We start from the raw sequence: 6,020 nt of genomic DNA, 5'->3' as shown, positions 1-6,020 counted from the left end.
CTTGGGGGTTCATAGTAAAGACATGGAGACATTTGTATAGTATAAGGCTGTGGCTGGCTCAGTTTTAACTTCCTGCCCTGCACGAATTCTGCTTTCAACCCTGAGCAGCTCTCCTGGCCTCAGTAAAGTGGACAACTCATCATTCCTCAAAGACCATTCTTACTCATACAAAAAAAAAAAAAAAGCATAGAGATTTCACAGCTACTCTGAGCCAATCAGCAGCCAGCCTGACATCTGTAGTGTTGCCTTTTGGCCAGGCTGAGAGCTACTGTGACCTCTGACACTGAAGCTTGTCTTTTCTTATGGGTGGGGGCAGATGAGAAGCAGCAAACATTTACATATCCTGTCAGCCTGGGGCCACAACACCACACCAGCTATAACAATTGAAAATTCTGGGCACATCTGTATAACCAGTTGATACAATATGTGTGTGTGTGGGGGGGTAAGTCACCCCAACAGGAGGAAGAGACATTTTCTTCAGTGGTAAATGTTCTCTCCTGTAACCAACCCTAGTGAAATACACTGGGACACACACACATACACACACACACACACACATGAACACAGCATGAAAGAAGGAAGATTAATTGGAAAAAGGAATTATCAGTGGAAAATGGAGATGACTATGATTCAAACACATTATATGTAACATTATGATGTATGAAAATGTCACAGTGAAACCATTATATGTAACTAATATGTGCTAATAAAACCTTATCTTCATTTTTACTTAGTTTTGTTTTTTGAGACAGGGCCTCTCTATCTGACCCTGGCTGTCCCAGAACTCACTATGTAGACTAGGCTGGCTTCAAATCCACCTGCCTCCTGGGTGCTGGGATTAAAGGTGTCTGCCACCAGGCCTAGCCTAAAAGATTAAAACAAAAACAAAACCCCTAAACTATATTAAACTCGATTTGGACTTACTGAATGGCTTCTCTCTCCGTATTGATTAAAGTTTTCCCCACATAGAGCCTTCCAGCAGAAGCACAGTTAGGCAGGCTGGCATGCCATCAGGAAGAGCAGAAATTTTGTAAACCTGGGAAGGAAACAGATTAAGACAAGGGCTGCAGACACCATGCAGGGCTTTAGCGCTACGCTATGGAGCTCTGGTTTTGTCCTGAGGGACCACTAAAGGGTTCGTAGTGGGTTTGGTTAAGGAGTATGTGCTGCTTGAATTTTGTCAATTTCATACTTATGTCTACGTTTACCTGGACAAACCTGGGAAGGAAGACTCTCAATTGAGGAATTGCCTCCATCTGTGAGGCATTTTCTTGACTAGAGATTGATGTGGTGGTAAGTGGTCCTGGGTTGCATTAGCAAGCTGAGCAGACTCTAGAGGTTGAGCCAGGAAGCAGCAGTGTTCCTCTGTGGTTGGTCTCTTCCTCAGTTTCTGTCTCTAGAATCCTGCTTCTGTTCCCGCCTTGACTTTTCTCTCCATGATGGACTACGGTCAGAACGTGTAAGCCCCAGTATTATCATAGCATCAGAAAAGTAAACCGAGACTGTATGCTTCTGATAGATTGCTGGCTCCCACAATGATGGGAATGTTAAGGGGAAATCGGGGGTCTCTTTTCTGAGTTGTTATTCTCATTGATAGAGTAATTTGAAAACAGACACAGATGGAAGCGTGGGGAACGTTTTTTCATTGGAGTCAGAGAGAAAAGCATGGGAAAGAAGCAGACAGTGCCAACAACTGCTGGAGGGAGGAGGGGATGGGAGATGGAGGGGAGACAGTTATGCCTTTTGCCTTAGGCAAGGAGGTTGGAAGAAAGGCGGGGTATGTGCAGGAAAATGATGAGAAAGTCCAGAGTCTCAGAGAAAGCATGCTTGGGCTTCTGGCCAGCATCTGAAAAACAAGATAGAAAGAAAAGGAAGAGTGGATACTCAAGTTACAGTTCAAACTCCAGGCGAGGCAGTGGAGAGCTATGAGGAACTGCTGTGAGAGATAGCTTCTTGGAGGACCCGAGTACCTTATTCCACTAAGGTGAAACCTCCTCCCATCCATCCTTTCAGCTGGTGAGCCAACTCTCCTGGGGGGCAGTCTCCTAGCCAGCTGATTGGCAGGTCCAATTAGATCAACTTTCTGAAAACTCTATGCATTTGTTCACTCATTATATGTATGTGTTGGGGCAGGGGCAAAGACAAGCTTTGGGAGTCAGTATCTTCTTCCACTATGTGGGCTTCCAGAATTGAACTAAAATCCTCAGGTTGGACAGGAAATGCTGTTACCTGCGAGTCAGATCAAAATGGCATGTCTCTACCCAGAGCCAATATACAAGTCAGATCCTGTTCCTTTGAGCAGCAGGACATAGCTTTTCCCTTAATGGGCCTCACCGGAGCCTTGACGCCTTCGCTTTTTCATATGACATTTTATTTTTTTATGTATGGATGTTTTGCCTGTATGTCTGTGCATCACAATGTGTCTGGGGCAAGTGGAGACCAGAGGGGCGTCATCTCCCCTGGAATGGGAGCTACTGGCTGTTTTTGTGTCGACTTGACACAAGTTAGAGTCAACAGAGCTTCAGTAGAGGAAACACCTCCATGAGAACCATGTAAGACATTTTCTCATTAGCATTCAATGGAGAGGACCCAGCCCATGGTGGGTGGTGCTGTGCCTGGGCTGGTGGTCCTGGTTCTATAAGAAAGAGGTCTGAGCGAGCCATGGGAAGCAGGCCACCACAGCCTCTGCATCAGTTCCAGCATCATGTTCCAGCTCTGTGCGGGGCAGTAGACTGTGAGGAAGCCTGATAAGGCGGAGATGGGTTGGAAGCCCCAGGACCCAAAGGGAAGGTAGGAGTTTCACCTGCAGCCCCACGGAGAGAATTGTGACCATCGGTCACATAGGAGCAGTGCCCCCAACCCCTTCCTCAAATGTAGATGAGACATCCCAAACACATCTCAAAACAAGCCAATAGGAAGAAGCACCTGCTGTCAGACCCCAGCCTACCCCTAAATGGTATATATGACCCTATCCAGAAGGAATAAAGGTGTGTGAGAATTAGCCCATTGCCTGAGAGCATTTGCTATAGATCTGTAACACTGCCAGGGAAGAGAACGCTCCCCCTAAGCTTTCACTGCTAGAAGGTCCCCTGCACCTCAGCTTGCTAGCTGAGCCCCCCTGACGCTCTGCTCTGCTGTGTGCACAATCTCTGAGGATAGTGTTTGGTGCACAGGCTGGGAGTCCTGCTTGAGTTCCTGTCCTGACTTTCTCTAGTGATGGACTGTGATCTGGGATTGGAAGATGAATAAATCCTTTGCTTCCAAATTTGGTCTTTGCTCATGTGTTTTGTTACTCCAATAGAAACCCTAACCAAGTTGGTTGTGAACCACCTCATGAGTGCTGGGAATCGAACCCAGATCTCTGGAAGAACAGCCAGTGCTCTTATCCACCAAGCCAGCTCTAGCCTCCCAGTCTTATGGCATTTTAAGTAATAGTGACAATTCCCAGTGTTAAAGAAAATGGGAGGTGGGGTTCAAAGCTTATAAGCAAGGGACTTATCCTCACTGGTCTCCTGGCCTTCATTGACTGTCTAGGTATCTTAACAGGAACAGGGATAGGGAGGTAAACTAGCTCTTCATTGTAAACATGAAGAAAACACAGCAGCCATGCGGTGGCATGTGGACCAAACCCTCTTCATGTATTATTTCAGTTTGTGCTTCACTGGACAAATCTCTCACCCATCGCCCAAAGAAGCCAAGGCCTCCTGGCTGGAAAGAGGTCTAAGCACAGTACTGCACTCCGGTGCCACCCTGTCTACCCTGCCATCTACTGGGCTACTTTTGAGGATTCATATCACTGAGAAACCTTCAGCCAGCAGCAGACCAGACATAGTTCACACCCTAAGGCTCTTTCTTTAGGCTCCCTGACTCCCTCCTTTTGAAGTCTCCTACCTTTACCCTCTTCCCCTTCCTCCAATTTCCTCCACATTGCAGACAGATTTTTCTAAAACTTCAGTTCAGTCATGAGTGCTGATCTGAAAAACAACCCAAATCTCATATGCGCTCAAGGACAGGTCTACACTCCTGCAGGGCTTTCCTGACCTCCACTGCTCCTCACAACCATCTGTCAGTCATCCTTTCCCTCCTCCTCACCCTCATAGAGTCCCTTAAGCAGGTCTGCAGTCACTGGTGCTCTTTGAACACGTTTTGGTTGTTGCTGTTTTTGAGGCAGGGTCTTATAGCCCTGATTGTTCTGGAAATCACTGTGTAGATCAGGCTGCCCTCGAATTCACAGGGATCTGATTGGCTTCTTTAAAACACCTTTTAAAAACATTTTTTTTTTCTTTTTGATGATTTGCTGACTAGTTGCGATGGATGGACTTCCTTTGGCAGCTAAGTGAGTCATTCTCCCTCCCAGGCTTTGGGGGTTCTTCAAGATCTTATCAAATTTCTTCTCCTCTGGCCTCAGCTAGCGACTTCCAGCACTAGCTTCTTCCTTTAGAACACAAGTTTAGTCTGGTGCAGTAGGACCTGTAAAGCCCTGCAGGGTGTCTCCAGCCTTTGTCTTAATCTGTTTCCTCCCCAGTTTTACAGAATTTCTGCTCCTCCTGATGGCATGCCAGCCTGCCTCATACTCACCCAACTTTGCTTCTGCTAGAAGACTGTGGTGGGAAAAGTTTAGTCAATAAGGAGAAAGAAGTAAGTCCAAATTGAGTTTAACATAATTTAGTTAAAAGGTTTTGGCTAGGCATGGTGGTACATATCTTTAGTTCTAGCACTCTGGAGGCAAAGACAGGTCTCAGTGAGCTGGAGGCCAGCCTTGTCTACAGAGTTTCAAGACAGCCAGGACCTCACAGAGAAACCCAGTCTTGGAAAAAACCCAAAAAAAAAAAAAAAAAAAGAAAACATAAAAACAAAGCAAAAAAAGAAAGATCCTTCCATTTGAAATCTTTTTTCTTCCTGGCTGACAGGAGGCAAAAAAAGGAAAAGTTGAGTGGGGGAGAGGAAGTGCCTGCTGGGTGCAGGGGCTTGCCTTCCTCCAGCCTTGACAATGGGAAGGAAAAAAAAAAAAACCCACTTCAAGCCTGGGCTACATAGTGAGATTCCCCACTTGAAAAACAAAGGTGGGGGATGTGGTTCAGTTGACAGAGTGCACAGGAAGTACGGTGCTTGGGTGAGATTCATAGTACCTCAGACACCCAGCTTGGTGGCACACTCCTGTAATACCGGGAAGTGCTGGGGTTAAAGGTTTGCACACACCCCACCCTCACCACGGCAAGAGATTCCATCTTAGAACAAACCAACCCACTGCAGCAGAGTAGAAAGAGAATAGAACCTATGATAAACTCTTGAGCTATTCTTACATGAAATATAATGAAAACCTTACGATTTCCCCTCCCCTCTTTACACAAGCACGCGCGAGAGTAATATGATTTCCTGGTTGTTCACAAGCCGATTCACAGTGCTTCCCCTCCCCTCCCGCCCCCGTGGGGTACCAAGTAACTCCTATCTTTCTTCTTCTTTGGCGGGTGCTGATGGTTCACCGACATAATCAGTTCCCTATGCCTGAATGCTGACCAAACTTGACCCTCTCCCCGTCTATTCTTGGCTTTCAACTCCATCCACAAGCCTCAAGAATCACATCTTCGCAGGAGTTGCACAAGGCTATATGACTGAGCAAGACGGTCCTCTGCCGTAAGCCGAGAATAGGATAGGGCTCCATAGGACCCCAACCCACGTGCTCGGAGCCTCCCGCCTCACAAGCCGCCTTCCGGTCCGCTGAAAACTACATTTCCCAGGATGCACAGAGGCGGGTCCTTGCTTCAGGCTGGGGCCCCTGGCGGTGTGCCGTTCCGTCGCCTGTTCAGGGGCGCGCGAACTAGCACGAGGACAGGGCCAAAGACCCGGAATGAGTTTACGCGTAGTTCCGCCGCGCCGTGCCTGGATGTTCTTAGCCGTGCCGGGCCAAGACAGGCGTGGGTGGGGGCCTGAGTTGGTGGTACTGGGGACAGGCGCTCGGGACAGCCCGCGTCTTGCTGAGGTCCCCGCCCCGTCCCGGCCGGGCCGGCCTGTCTGTCAGT

Source organism: Micromys minutus (genome assembly GCF_963924665.1).
Source record: "Micromys minutus genome assembly, chromosome: 9".
NCBI classification, from domain to species: domain Eukaryota; kingdom Metazoa; phylum Chordata; class Mammalia; order Rodentia; family Muridae; genus Micromys; species Micromys minutus.
This window is presented reverse-complemented; position numbering follows the sequence as displayed.